This window comes from Bicyclus anynana, chromosome 16 (genome assembly GCF_947172395.1).
Source record: "Bicyclus anynana chromosome 16, ilBicAnyn1.1, whole genome shotgun sequence".
In the NCBI taxonomy this organism is placed as follows: domain Eukaryota; kingdom Metazoa; phylum Arthropoda; class Insecta; order Lepidoptera; family Nymphalidae; genus Bicyclus; species Bicyclus anynana.
The window spans coordinates 9,852,203-9,868,774 of NC_069098.1; the positions used below are offsets into that span (position 1 = coordinate 9,852,203).

Below are 16,572 nucleotides of genomic sequence, written 5' to 3' on the forward strand. Positions count from 1 at the left end.
CATATTATTTGTATAATTATTTAATAACGTTTTTAAAAATTAGTGGCTATCAAACAATCAAAAATTCCCTATATTTTAACAAAAACATATAGATTTCGTTATTGCACACAGAAACAGAGTTGGGAAACAGAGTTCAAATAAGAATTTTGGAAATTTACATAAACAAATTGTCTACATTATATAATTTTCAATGAAAACGTAAAGTTAGAGCGTTGAATTTGTCAAACAAAGATCGTTAACCACCGGCTTACGCTTATATTCAAACAAATGAAATTCCCGTTTCGACAATAAGTAACAAATTCAATGAACAAACTTAAAAGTAATTAACAAAACAAAGCATCTAATATTTCAACATTGATAATAACAATATTTATATTCCTTTAATATCCTCTAAAAGCCAATTTCAATGACACCAAATTATATTGAAATCTCAAGTGGTTTCTAAACTAGATTAGGTCTGTCGAAAATGATTTGAGGCAGTTTAAAACTTGCGTCTCTCTATTATTGGGGTTATCCTACCCTACCAATTATATTGAAAGTCCCAGGAGAATTAAATGAAATACATAAAAGATGACGTTACTATAAAGGTACTCGTAACAAAGTCGACTACGGTAACGTAAAAAGTGACAAAAAAGGAAAAAACAATTCAATTTACAAAAAGTTAAAATGTTTTTTTTTTTCTTTCATTTTATGTTTAAACAGATATTTTAAAAAAACATACATACAGCCGAACGTAGAACCTCCTCCTTTTTGGAAGTCGGTTAAAAAAATTTCCGATGTTCTACTAAAATAATTTCTGTTCATTCTGCATACAAATCTTTTCACAGTATGACATTACATTGCCGTGTTGGACTTGTTTGATTGTTATGAAATCAGGACGAAGGAAATACATAAAATGATAAAGAATTATATTATAGAATGTGTTTACGAAGTGACGTTCGCTAGTTACGATATTAGTCGATTTTAACGCAAGCTTGTAGGAAAGTCTTATTATAGTGTTAATAATTATATAAATGATAAAAAAGTTTGGTGTTAAACTGTCTGTTTTGGTGTACGACTGTGTGCTTAGTTCTAGATATTTTCGTAAAATAATAAACAAAAAAATAATAAACCTTGGCAGAGTTTGTTTTAGACTCTTCTCGGACCAAGGCGCTTTGGAAGCCTCGTAACTTTAATATTAAGTTTTCGCCTATTATTACCACCATTACATTAAATTATTATATAACTTGACATTTCAAAAGTGCTTGTAAACTATGCCTAATTGAAATAAATGAATTTTGAATTTTGATCACTTGTGTCAAATATCAAAGTAAAATAATAATAATAATAGCTCTAGAGTCCATAACATTGAATAAAACTAAGAAAGTTAGAACGAGACAAAGAGTTTACGAAGTTGCTCAACAAAAGACTATAGGCTTGGCAAAAAACTGTTTCGTAAGAAAAGAAATCCAATTTTATGTGAATCAAGTAAGACAAGTAAGAATAACATTTTAGTTTGTAATTCTTAATCTATGAATAGTTATGATATTCGAGCATACTCGTACGATCAAGAGTAGACTTGTTTAACTTTACTTGAATATACTTGATTATAATTGACTAGCAGACGCCCGCGACTTAGTCCGCGTGGAATTCAGTTTTTCACAAAAAACCGTGGAAACCATTGATTTTTCCGGGATGAAATGTAGTCTATGTGTTAATCCAGGGTATTATCTACCTTCGTTTCAAATTTCAGTCAAATCGGTTTAGTAGTTGCTGCGTTAAAGAGCAACAAACATCCAAACATCCATACAAACTTTCGCGTTTATAATATTAGTAGGATTCATTTTGATCAATGCATTAAGTACCTACGCTGAATCCATGAAATACTAAGATCGTCGCTTTATTTATGAATGATAATAATTAATAATTTTCAAAACAATAAGACTTAGAAGCACTCACTGATAACAAAAATGTCTTAATGTTGGAACCACGACTTATTGTTATAGAGCATACTCATGTTTAATAGAAGTCTGACGAAATGTAAGTATATTGACGAATTTTTCAATAAAAATGCAATACCTAATCGTACACACAATCGTAAAATGAATGATAAACTCCATACGGTAGACTCAAATATATTATGAACCTGAGTAAAGGTCCTTTATGTAGATTTGATAAGATTCTATTTCTCCTGGGAACTCGGTAAAAAGAAGGTTTTGTTATACATTTAGAAACTAGGCCGTAACAATGGAGCGGCTTCGGGGTCTTATATATTGATATTTGATAAAGCGATTCTATTTTATTTAGTGAATAAAGGGAAAATAAATAATAGACAGCATAAGTTTTTATTCCACAGGCAATCATCGCAACGTAAAACTTAAGGTTGATTTTGCCAGTAAGATTTTGTTGCACTCTGGACGTTAAAACCAAGGTGTCGCCATTGACGAATCTATCAAGTAATATATGTAATTCAATTGGAGAAATATTAAAAAAAACTACATTAATTTACTGATGTTTGAGTATCAGTGCTAAATCCCTTAACTAAGCTTAATATTTGGTAAAAACTAAACCGAGTATTTAAGTAGGTATATAAAAAATAGGTGCATAAATACATATTTACTTACACCTCAATATATACTTACACCTCAATGATCATATATTACTTATAAAAAATATTAGAAGAGGGACTTTCCACATCAATTCCAAACTTCAATAAACAATGTAAAACTAAGAGGCTAAGGGAAATAGTTTCATTTTCCCCGAGGGGTTACCGAGGCACACTCCAAAGTGGAAAGCATATCACGGCCTTCATTAAATACGTCAGTTCTGCGGAAACTTCTCTTTGACAAGTCTCTAAAGTCCCTATTATTCACAACATTTCATCTAACGGTTACATAAGATTGAATATTTGTCCCTACTATAATTATTCTATTATCAGTACTTTATTTGACCTAATAATATAATATATATTTCATGATTGCAGAAACAGGGGATATTTTAATCTTATTTAGTATGTTGATAAGGTATTGCTTTTTAGTTTGTCTAGTAGAGTTTTTAAAAAAATCTTTAAGAGAAACTATCGCATTGTAAGGTGTAATAGATATGGATAGATAGATAGATAGATATACTTTATTTGAACACCACAAAGAAAAATACAAGTGAAATGTATACTACTATTATAAAGCTGAAGAGTTTGTTTGTTTGTTTGATTGAACGCGCTAATCTCAGGAACTACTGGTCCGATTTGAAAAATTCTTTCAGTGTTAGATAGCCCATTTATCGAGAAAGGCTATAGGCTATAGCCTTCCTCGATAAATGGGCTATATATACAGAACCACGCGGGTGAAACCGCGGAGGCGTCTACTAGTAAAAACATATTAGGAAGAGATCAGCATACAAAAGGCGGCCATATCGCTAAGTAGCGATTTCTTTCAGGAAACCTTCGGTTTAGGAAAACTGAAGGACATCAGCAGGTGGCGTAAAACAAAAATAACCAAAGTAATGTCAAGTAAAGGGTTGAAGTTATAACTATTTTCAAAAATAGATTGTGTTAAACATAAAAATATAGCTACCTACTCACTTGACTATTATAATCATTATAACGACCCATATTTGGCTCACTGTTGAGCATAAGTCGCAAGTTAGACCGTAGTCCAGCACCTGACAATAACACAAAATATATAATTCAAATTTAAAAGGAAATAAAGTAAAGTAAAGAACAAATTTCGCAGAAAAACGAGGAAACTCTAGATTAGATGCCACATTTTGAACACTATAAAAATAAGTAGGTATCCGACTGGGGCGTGAAACGCTCTTAACTCCGTACCTACTTTGAATAAGAAAAGAATATTCGTGACCTTTTTACTGACAAGACTTTCTGTCTAGGATATATTTTCTTTCTTTAACAAATAATTGTAACAGTCTTTGAGGAGGCAGTTACACGATGGTTTTGTTTTATTTTTAAATCGCTTTATATACAAGAATTTTTGTTTTTATTCTTTATAAGTTAGCCCTTGATTACAATATCACCTGATGGCAAGTGATGATGCAATCTAAATCGAAGCGGGCTAATTTGATAGGAGAAGGATGAAAATCCATACCTCTTTCGGTTTCTACACGACATCGTACCGGAACGCTAAATTGTTTGGCGGTACGTCTTTGTCGGTAAGGTGGTAACTAGGCACGGCCAAAGCCTCCCACCAGCCAGACCTGGACCAATTAAGAAAACCTCAATCGGCCTACCTGGGGTCACTGACTTAGCTCAACAACTTGCGAAGCTGAAGTGCCAATGGGCGGGGCACATTGAAGAGCCGATGGACGTTGGGGTCCCAAGGTGTTGGAATAGCGACCCCGCAGTAGAAAGCGCAGTGTTGGTCAACACACACCAGGTGGACTGACCACATCTAGCGAGTCTCAGGGATTCGCTGGATGCAGGTGGCTGAGGATCGTGATGTTTGGAAGTCCCTACAAAAGGCCCATGTCCCGCAGTGGACGTCCATCGGCTGACATGATAATGATGAAAATAAATATTAAACATAACAAAGCAAAGGCTTGACTTCAAAAGCCTTAGTATGCAGTATTTTAATTTTTATATTTGCCAGTACCGTCGTTCTTTCATCCATTATAAGAGTTTTGTAATTTGCTCGCAGCGATCCCGTAGTAAACAGATTAAAATAGTTTTCCAACTAGGGTAAATAATTACGATGTTACCACAGCTTAATGAAAAACAGGCAGATAGAGCGTACGGAACACGACAGGGATGCAGCCATTCCATATACAAATTCAAAAACGTGTATATTCTCGAGTCAGTACGACACAAAGCGTCGTATCTGTAATTTTCAATATCTATTCATTATTATTGGTATATTATAATATCAATTTACGTAATTGTTGTTTAGTGTTAAATCTTGAAATAAAAATTATGAAAAAAGTTTGTATGTGCGGATATCAATAAAACGTGTGAAGTTTGTTTTTTAAGCGCTGCTTGTATGGACTCTTTCTGTATCATTCTTTATTCTGTGGATGTTACGTAGATAATACTAACCCGGTCTTATGACTTAACTCCCCGAGGTAGTGAGGGATGATAAATGGTCCTATTTCTCAAAGTAACTTTAAGTCATTTCGCAATATTGATATTGCCTTTCAATGCAATTTTAATAGATGACTTCAACAGTCACTAAGAAGTCAATTGGGAATTTCATACGAATTGTATGCTATTGTAACAGGAAGTAATAACGCAAGGAAAACGTATGCTTTGTTTTATTAAGAAAAGACATTATAATATACTTAATTAGCGCAGTGTTGGTCGACCCTCCAGGTGGACCGAAGACATCAAGCGGATTGCAGGGAGCCGCTGGATGCTGGCGGCTCGAGATCGTTTTGTTTGGAAGTCCATGCAAGAGGCCTATGTCCAGCAGTGGACGTCTATCGGCTGATAATATAATGATACTTAATATATGGATCTAAAATGACGATTAAGACCTTAATGACCAGTTTTAATTTTCCACAAAAAATATTTTTTTTTCATAGTAGGAACTAGCAGATGACCTAATCATAGATGGGAAATCATTACCCATAACACAATACAAGAAAAGCAACCTTCTGGTTTTGGATTGGAAGAATAAGGAAGAGTTAATCCTCCAGCATGTTCTGTCACTCCTCCTAAACTTTACAGTACGAAAATGTACTTTTTTTTAAGAATATTTGCCATATTTTTTTATAATATGACCAATATCCCCATACCCCTCCAACTAACTAGTCGGGAAAGACTGTGCTAGGAGTGGGTACGACAATAGACCAACCGGGCGGAGATCGAACCACCACCCCTCGGTGATGAGTCCATTCGCTCTTACCGTTGAGCTATTGAGGCTTCAACTTTAAACTTTACGAGACTTAAACTCTAGTCTGTAGCATTTCCTTATAAATTACCGTAATAGATGTAAAGTCACAAGAAGTCTCTGAAAACCTTTTTTTAAAAAACGCCCTTAATATTTTTAAAAGCGAACAAGTTATTTCTGCAAAAAATGTATACGGGGCGTACTCTTTAATTATTATTTTCCTTTTGAGCGCAAAGAACAAGAGCTCATAATATTTTGTGTCTAAGATATGAAAGCTTACGCTTACAACTCGGGATTTCAACTGGAACGGCACGGTGTAAGATACTGATACAATACATTCAACAACCCGCTTTGTTATGTATATTTTTCTAAAGAGCAAAATGTAGCTGTTATTTTTATATAGTAGTTCCTGATCCCGTAAGAACACGAAGTAAAAACATAGCCTATGACACTCGCAAATAACGTAGCTTTCTATCGGTGAAAGAATTTTCAAAATTGGTTTTGTAGATCCAGAGATTACCCCTATAACCACACAAACTGTACCACTTACAATCTAAATATATATAATATAAATTTTAATAAAAAAAATACAACCGACTTCAAAACCTCAAAACGTACCCACTAAACTAAAAAGCGAAAAATAACATCATAATATGTTCTACCTGCTAATCAGTATGAAGGCGGTGCTAAGCCGGTGATGTATTAATTCAAGCCATGTGAGAATATCTTATAGATTTAGATATAGACTGACATAGTGATCTATCAACACACAGCCCAAACCACAGGAAGGAAGGGGCTGAAATTTGGCATGCAGGCAGATTTTATGGCGTAGGCATCTGCTAAGAAAGGATTTTGATCAATTCCACCCCCAAAGGGATAAAATATGACGGTATAGACGGTAGGATGAGGATTGAACTCACGACCTCTCTCATTTGAATCCACTCCTTAACCGCCGAGCTATTGAGGGTTCAATTTTATATATGAAAATAAAAGATATAAAGTAATATACAGAAACACAAAACAACATTAGCTTTAATGCTTTTTGTACCTAGTTTCTAAACTACCTTTACGTGAAAAAGTTACTTTATTGGGAAACTTCCCAACGCACGGTTAGTACATAAAGTCAGACCATTACCTCAGTTAGTAGCTACGTGTAAATCAACCGAGCCACCCGGTAGGTACGGATGCCACTAAACTATCATGGTGCATTAATCTCTCAAGAATTACCGGTTGCAGGTAAGCTATATCGGAGTTTTGATGTAAAGTTAGCAATAAATTGCAATCAAATGACTGCCAGCAAAAGATAAGATGCTACTTCAATGTACTACCAGGTTGAATTCTTGAATGTTTGTGTAATTTGTCAATCAGATCATAAATAATACAAATTCTATATATAAAATAAGCATTCATCAGATTTTAATTAAACTTTCGTGAGTTTAATCACAAATTCGCCCACGAAAAATATCTCAAGCCACATTTTGGCAATTGATTTATCGACAATATTAATGTGTTTTTTTCAATCGACTAATTCACATAAGTACTTAGCAGTGGCGAAGGATGGAATTTAGACGAAGGTAAGCCGTCCCAAACAAAGAAAATTCTAACTCCGGTTTATTATATATCTACTGATGTACCTGTAGATATATGAGAAACTGTACAACAATGAATATGCATGGATTTTAAAGGTAACCCGCCGGGAATCGGCTTGTATGAATTCTTCGCCGCTGGTACTTTGGTATTTTCATTCCTTTCAACATTATCAGGAGTTTAATAATAATATATATATTTTTTTTATTATCTACTAGTTAGCCCATGACTACAATCTCACCTGATGATAAGTGATGATACAATCTAAGATAAAAGCGGGATATCTTGTTAGGAGTAGGATGAAAATCCACACCCTTGACTTAAGACTTGACTTTGTACGCTTGACGGTACATCTTTGCTCATCTTATGCTTTCATTCTTAGGGTGTTAACTGGTCACGGCCAAAGTCTCCGCACAGCCAGGCCTGGACCAATTAAGAAAACCTCATTCGGCTCAGCCGGGGATTGAACCCAGGACCTCCGTCTTGTAAATTCATCGCGCACACCGCTGTGCCACGGAGGCTGTCAAAAGAAGCTCTTGATGAGTGGAGTCTACTCGTAAATATATAAAATATGTCAACAAAAAGAAGTAAGTAACTAAATAAACAAAATACACTAGTAAGTAGCCCAAATTTTATCAGTTTTTTATCAATAACCTAATTATTTATATCATAGATAGATAACTTTGATATTTACTACAAAAATTATGAACTGATAATAATAATTGTAATTTATAGTGTTACAATTAGAGTCAAACGTATTATAGTGGTAATATGGGTAACATTTAATTACATTTAGAGTTTTAATGTATTAGAGTGGTAATATGGGTATCGTTTAATAAGAAATTCGTATATCACCGTCATTTATTTATTGTTATCATGTAAATAATTTTAATTAGACATCATTGTTTATACAAAATTTATAGGCTGTGTAATAAATAAGCATTGAGCAATCTGTCACAGCTGTCGAAAATTTGTGAATTGCAAAAAATATGAGTATTCAAATCAAATAAAACGGTAGTGTAATAATAACATATTACCAAGTAAAAATTGTTTTTATTACTTTGTAAGTTAGTATTTTTTTTTTCATTTATTTAGGAAACAAACAGCATTAACATAAAAACAATAATTTACACATTTAAGAAACACTTAAGCCAATTAAGTTTCCAAAGAAAGATCGTACCTACACAATTAGGGAGTTGGCAACAAGACCTATTAATAGTAAACAAGAGTACAAAACATAACATAATAGAACAAAAAAATAAAATAAAGTATGTAATATAGTTAATAAAAAACAAAGTCCTTGATTTAAAAGTGAAGTAAATATATCTACTTGCTTTCTTACTTTTTTAGTTGACCCAATTAACCGTTATCGCCATTTTAAATTCTCAGCGATCGTAAACCCTTTTTAGATAACTGTGCCATTATATTTAAGAAGCGAGATACAATAGATAACAATAGACGCAAAGTGGTTCTTAGGGTAAAATGACGAGTCAAAGTTTCAAGATAACGGCAGAATATTTTGAAAATACCTGCTAGTAAACATAGAGCTCTTTGGTAGTAGTTTTACTCGAGAAGTTAAATTATTAAATACAAGCGGACGCCCGCGACTTCGAGTGAAATTATGTTTCACAAATTCCACGGGAACCACGCATTAACCAGGGTAAAAAGAAGCCTATTGTATTCTTCGGGGTATAATTTAACTTTATTCTGAATCGGTTCAGTAGTTGTGATGCGAGGGAATAATAAACATACACAGACACACACGCACACACGTGTTTTTTTCTTTACCAACAAAGTACCTTTTCAGAAATATTTTTTTCATATAATATTTACAATTTAGCCCTTGACTGCAATCTCACGTGTTGGTAAGTGATGATGCAATCAAAGATAGAAGCGGACTAACTGGTTAGGTGGAAGATGAAAACCACACCCATTTCGGTTTCTACACGACATCGTATAGAAACACTAAATCGTTTAGTGGTACGTCATATGGAATAGGCATAGTGGAAACTGGCTACGGCCGTAGACCAGCCAGACCTAGACCAATTAAGAAAACTTCAATTAGCCCAGCCGGGAATCGAACCCAGGACCTCCGTCTTGTAAATTAACCGCGCATACCACTGCGCTACGGAGGCCGTCGAATTTCGATCGATATACCTGTTACATTACGTTAGATTTCAAATGTACGGCTACATTTCGTTATTTATAAAAGCATAATTAAAGGATACAATGGACGGGGCGAAGTTAAAAATTCAGACAAACAGAATATGAGAATGCGGGGGTTCGTACCTAATGGTACCTACTAAGTACTCTATTTTTAAAAGTAATTTTACATTGTAAGTAATAAAAATAATTTTTAACAGATAAAAGATGCCATTAATAGAGGATTAATATTCTAATACCGATTGTTTCCAATATTACATATAAATCAGAGTACCGACAGCTTCAGTTCAGTTCGTTGAAGACGCTGTTAAGTAGGATGTTAATAAAAAACTTGGGTCAAACTTACACCAAAAAAAGTTCAAGCAGTCACATGTGGAGGCCGTATGAATACATTCTTTATTCTACCTGCTCAATCTTATAGTTCAAGACGTAGACAGACAAAAAAGCACCCTCTGATACTAATCATTAAACTTATATTCCGCTGTATGAAAAACCCAATTAAGAGTTAAAACTTTTAGAATCTTTCATTATAACTTTTACTAGGTTAACGTCTATTCATGTTTAATAATTAAATCTCTGTGGATTGAAAGTCAGAAAAAAAGTTTGCAACCTCTGCAGAAAATATATATTCGTTAATATTTAAATTTAGCTACCGTAGGCAAATTCATTGAAGATAAAAATGATCATCATGATAAGGAATGAAATATACCCAACGTGTTATTTATTCAAAAATCCGGTCTCTCAACTGCCTGTTAATTTCTTGGCAAGTTTTCTCTTCAACGTATGCGTTATGATTTCCTTATCTTTCTTATCAATCGTTTCTACACATGCTTTATTTTAATAACACTCAAAACTAGTTTCGTTAGTTGAAATCGGAGCGAAAATTAATATTATTTCTTTATTAACAATCAGGTTTCCAGACATATTATTATGTAATCACAGAACGAACTAAAAAACCCGAAGCATTAGAAAATAAACTTCACTTTTCGTCACAACGGTATCGTGTTCGACCGTATCCGATACGGCGGGCTGCACAACCGCCCCTCGCGGAAGGCTCGAAGCTACTGAATTGACGTAGACTAATGCCACAGGCTGACTTCACAATGAAAGCTCAGCCCACCCTCCCCCCTCGTCTATACTGAAATGCACAAATTTGAAGAAAAAAATGACAAAGGAATCCGAGGAGTTGCAAGTAACACACAATTGCCCACTTGAGCGTTGAATAGGTCTAGTCACACCCCCGTTTGTTTGCTTTCTAATGAGCGCACGGAAGCTATCTGTGGATGTTTTTACACTGGCATCCGTTTATCTCTCGTCTTATCTATTACATCGTCTACGGCTCTTATTTAAATGTTAATTTCGGTTTCTAAGACTCACTGCACGATCTTTATTATCGCATTTAATACTATTTCATCATAGTGAAAGTTTGCAAATTGCTAACAATCCATTATATTTGAGTTTACGAAAATTCGTGTAGGTTCGTTCTCGGAATTCACCTATAAGCTTGTTTTAAAGTAAACTACATTTTGGTGTTATATGGAAATTTTAAGTTATGGTTAGTTTCAGACATTTTACCGTTTAGCGATTTATAGGTAATATTATCTTTCATAACTTCCAAATCACTACATAGTATAAAAAAAAATTCGCTTTCTCTGTTCCTATACCCCTATGTATACTTAAATCTTTAAAACTACGCAACGGATTTTGATGCGGTTTTTTTAATAGATAGAGTGATTGAAGAGGAAGGTTTAATGTATAATTAACGACCCGCCCCTGCTTCGCACGGGTGCAATGCTGATACTAAATACACTACAGAAAACTGTGAACGTTGTATATAAAAACATAGCGATAGTTTCAGCTTCGCACGGGTATCACACTAATATTATAAAGGCGAAAGATTGTGTCTAAGTGTGTGTATGTTTGTTCCTCCTTTAAGCTGCGGCTACTGGAGTGAATTGGCTGAAATTTGGAATGGAAATAGATTTCACTTTGGGTTAACACATAGGCTACTTTTCATCCCGGAAAATGGTTTTGTGAAATACTGAACTCCACGCGGCCTAAATCGCGGGCGTCCGCTAGTTAGGTTATAATTTACTTTTTTTCGACAGTTTATTTTTTTTCAAGAAAGTCCGATTGTGTTTTTTTATTAAATTTCTTTTATTTGTCACTAAAATTCACATATATGTAGATGTCACAAATACATGAGTAACTGCGAGCATGATCCTTTTTGCACAATTCAGAATTTAAAACTAACAGCGTTCCGCATATCAAAGCAAGGTGGAGGAAGTTCGAAATAATGTTTTGAAAACACAGAGAATTGAAAGTTGTTATTTGTTTGTACTAAAAATCGTTTCGTTGATTGTTTACGCCCGTTGTTATGTTAATATCCGGAAAGCAAAATACCAAACAGAAAAAACTACAGACTATTTGGGAAGTTCCAAATGAAATCCATTGTGTGTGTTCGGAACTCTCTTTGACATTTACATTTATATGTGAAAATTGTAAATTTACTTATCTATATTATTACTTACTAAAAAGATTGCTTTTAGCACAAGATGAGTATCTAATATCAATTTATTCTTATTTATCATCACTTCAAGTTTACAAGTAAATATATTATAAATAAAATAAAAAGAAGGTATAAGAGCATAATAATGCTGACGTCAAATCAAAAGATGGGAGGATGATTTACCAAAAGGATGGAGGAGGTTAGCTCGAGACAGAGATGAGTGGAAAAAAGCGGGGGAGGCCTATGTCGCAGGACCTGGCCTACAAAGTGGTTGCTAAAGTTATATTTTATTTTATTTTTAGTTGAATTTAAAATTAGTATTATTTATATGTCAAAATGTAAAAGGTCAGCGAATAAAGGCTTTTACTATTATTATTATATAGTATATAAATGCATAAAATATCTGTAATTAAGAAAGAGATATTAAATTCAGTCTCTACAAATAGTAAAGCTAGACATTTCAAAAGTGTCTGTAAATTATACGTACATGCTATACTTATATGACAAGGGAGATGGTCCATTTCAGGTCCACTCTTGTACCCCGTATCATTATAATTAAAAAAAATACAAGGATTTTATTAAAATCTAAATAACTGAATAAATCTAACTAAATAAGAAGAAATAAATAAATTTAAAACCCAAATTTTTAAGTTGTATCAAGATGGCGCCCTTAGAATAACTATATGACATGACAGCAAACGTCAAATCGACTACTGCGTTGAAAACGTCATCAATCCGCCATTATTACTTACAATAGTGTTGCATTTTTTGGAGAGAATGCATATTATTTCGAAGTAATTAAATTAAATTCGTAGATTTGATTAATCAAAAATAGTTTTAAAAAATATTTTCTTTTATTTCCGCCAGAGTACAATGACTGATCCTGGGCTCCATACAACTTTGGACCATCTCCTTTGAAGGCTCGAAGAATCTTTGCGTCTCTATCAAGAATAATCGTAGTTCCAAAAACTGAATAGGTAGGTACACCGTACACGTAAACTCGTGTTCATAAAAATATTATGGAAACAAGGTACGTCGATTTCAAAAGCGTCCAATCCTTTGTGGTTCTCGCATTCAAAGGTGTTCCCACTTTGTGCAAATTCAAATGTAGGAGAGAGCGACAAGCACCCACACTTGATCGTATATAAGATAAATGACAAAGCAAATCGTAAAAGAGGCCATAGTGCGAACAGAAAAAGGTTAACAATCAGAATTGGGTATAGATATTCTAGAATTTACTAACGATTATAGTGTATAGTTAAAAACCTCTTTTGTTTATAATGGTATTAATTTTTAAAAACAGATTTTAACTATTATACCAAATAAGGTTAAAAAAATAGTTGCATGTATTCGCAACCTCTTTACTAAGAACAATGTTTTGTCTGTCAGTCAGGGTTCGATTTTAATTACCTAATAAAGAAAACACTAGAATATATAAATATGTTAATTATATTCTTAAATGATACACCGAATAGCTTTATAGCTAATTTTTAAATAGCTACTAGGCAAATGATAAATTAGATATATCCACTATTGTGAGAAAATATATCTAATTTATGTATGCGCTCTAAGGTAAAATGTAAATTAAATTTTTAATATTTATATTTTTTTATTTTCTACAAGTTAGCCCTTAACTACAATCTCACCTGATGGAAAGTGATGAAATCTAAGATGGAAGCGGGCTAACTTGTTAGGAGCAGGCTGCATCTCCCACCAGCCAAAAACAAAGTAATAATAAATCTTATAAATATTATAATAGTATACACAACTCTATCAACTGTGAAACATTTTATACAAATTAAATCATTTCGAAAAATTAAAAAAGAACAGACCTATAACAGTATTCAAGACATTCAAAAATTAACAGTCTTTAAATACCGTCTAAGAAAATATAAAGAAAGAGATATGTTCTAAGAGTTGATAGTTCAATACCACTAATTGGCTCCAACGCAGCATAGACATAGACCCGGAACGCTAAATCACTTGGCGGTCCAACAGTCGACTCTAAAAGAGGAATGTAGCCGTATCCAACGCGGTATTTTTGGCATCTCTTTATTTACGCCCGTCGTAAATTTCACGACCATAGTATAAATCGGGGTCGTGTGAGGCGGGCCGTGTTGTACGGACAAAGGGATCCACCATTCAACACCTGTTGGATCGGTGTTAGATTAAATTGTACATTACCCACGGTTCCGATTGAAGAAACTAAGGGACATTTACCTGTAATAGAAACAAGATTAGATTAGGTTCGTGGTTTAACAGTATTTGCAATAAAAGACGTAATTGAAAATATTATATCAACAACATTAAGTTATAAATATCAAGAAGCCTCTTAAATAATCGTGAACAAATACTTAATATTAATATCAATAAAAGAAAAATGTCGATATCTTTGGATTGCCTTTTGATTTTGATCAATTGGATCTCTTCAATGCCTGCCCTGCCATGGATGCCCACGCGACCAGTATGTACCTAATTAGGTAATAATAATGCTCTATTATTGGGTTGCAATTAGTTACAAAAAATTAATGATTCCAAATAAAAATATCAGTTATCAAAGGCTTAATCTATACTAATATTATAAAGCTGGAGAGTTTGATTGAACGCGCTAATCTTAGGAAGTACTGGTCCAATTTGAAAAATTCTTTCAGTGTTAGATACCCCATTTATCGAGGAAGGCTATAGGCTATATGTTATCCCCGAATTCTTACGGGAACAGAAATCACGCGGGTGAAACCGCACGGAGTCAGCTAGTATGATAATACACTGTGACTTGTTTATGTTAAAAATGTATCATACAATTGCAATTATTTAAAAAATGGTCCTAAGCCCAACAATGATTGCAGATGAAAATGTCAGCTGAAAATGTTATGACATTAGGAAAGGTAAGAAATAGGGCGACCTCTCTCTGAGTAAAGTGCCCTCATTTCGTGCCGACCCCCATATTGTCTCACATTATGTAAGGGACAATTCCACGCAGACGTCTAACTTAGTTATGTCGCATCGTTTAAAATGCAAATGTCGGGCTTGAAATTTACGAATTAACTACTGAACTACTGAAGTAACTACTTGTATAAAAGTAAAAATTAGAACCTCCTTTTTGAAGTCGGTTAATTAAAATTTAACACAGTATAAAACTACTAAGCTAAAACAAATATTGCTCATAAATTACACTCGCAAATTCGTGTTTTTTTTTAATTTCTTTAAGCATCCTCGTGATACGTTCGTTCTTCATCGTGATCTATACAGTAATATTGCTGAAGAGTTTGTTTGTTTGATTGAACGCGCTTATCTTCACATGAAATCACTGGCATGTCTCTCAATAAGTTCAAAGTTTTTATTAAACGTAAGCTTATAGAAAAGTCATATTATGAAATGAAATGTATTACATGACAGGCTACTTATATACCTATTGTTAAATGGTGATAAACTAAAAAACTCAGCATAAGCCTGGCTGAGTTTGTTGTGGGCTCTTCTCGGACCAAGGCGCGTTTGGAACCCTCGTAATTTTAATTTTAAGTTTTCGAATAATTATTATCACCATTATCTTAAGTTTAATATTATTACCTGACGTTTCGAAAGAGCTTGTAAAGTAAGCCTATTTGAAATAAATGAATTTTGACTTTGACTTTGACTCCCGGGTTCGCGCACAAAACCGCGAAGCACAGTAATTTTTATGAAAAAAAAAAGAAAAAATAAATAAAAATATAAAGATTAAATACACGCCCTGACAATAAAGCTCAAAATATTAAATGACTTTAAAAAAAAATAAGGTGCAGTTAAGACCCACCACGCTGATTCAAAGCCGGTTAGCGGCTATGTACAAAGAAAAGTGTCTCTTCTATGAAGGATTACGACCGAGTCCAATTGTACAAGTCACCACATTAGATACGCATTGTAAGCAGCTACAGGTTGTCTTACAAATTCGGGAGACCGTAGAAACTCGAATGGGATTAAACATGTCCATTCATAATGATAGAATAAATAAAAATTGAAGTAGATAAACAGTACTAAGACCTAATATTCTTTATAATAACATCCTTGAATTATATTAACTTGATTTGAATTGATTTGAATTTTTATTAATTCGGCTTGTCAAAATTTTCAAAAAATGTTTTTTTCGTTATTTTGGGATTATTAATTAATAAAAATTAACCACGTTTGTGGCTATAGAAAGAAAATACAGGGGATTTCAACTTTTTTTGAACTTTTTTAACCCTTCTTTTCGGCTGTAATCGCTGTTTTATTATACATTTGATTAGGTTTTTTGTAACAGATCTGGTTAGGTAATACATCTACTACTCTAATGTTTGAGCCGTGATAGCCCAGTGGATAGGACCTCTGGCTTCGATTCGGATGGCGTAAGTTCGAATCCGACCAGGAGTATGCCCAGCTTTAACTTTAGAGTTATGGGGATTTTAATAAATTAAATATAACGTGTCTTAAACGGTGAAAGTAAAACGTCGTGAGGAAACCTGCATACCTGAATTTCCCTAA

The 16,572-nt window shown here is 33.6% G+C and overlaps 1 protein-coding gene across 7 annotated transcripts in view; it reads right to left on the reverse strand.

Moving 5' to 3' along the window:
- LOC112048176 (apoptosis-stimulating of p53 protein 1) overlaps positions 1–16,572 on the reverse strand; it is a 371,714-nt gene that overhangs the window by 97,113 nt on the left and 258,029 nt on the right. For 2 of the 7 annotated variants that reach the window (XM_024085599.2, XM_024085598.2), the window contains exon 1: positions 10,550–10,648. The exons of 4 other annotated variants lie outside the window; for them this stretch is intronic. The gene's annotated coding sequence lies outside the window, so the exon portion shown is untranslated. Of the gene's footprint in view, positions 1–10,549; positions 10,650–16,572 lie in introns of those variants that run through there. One more of the 7 variants, XM_024085602.2, reaches the window with a different exon arrangement.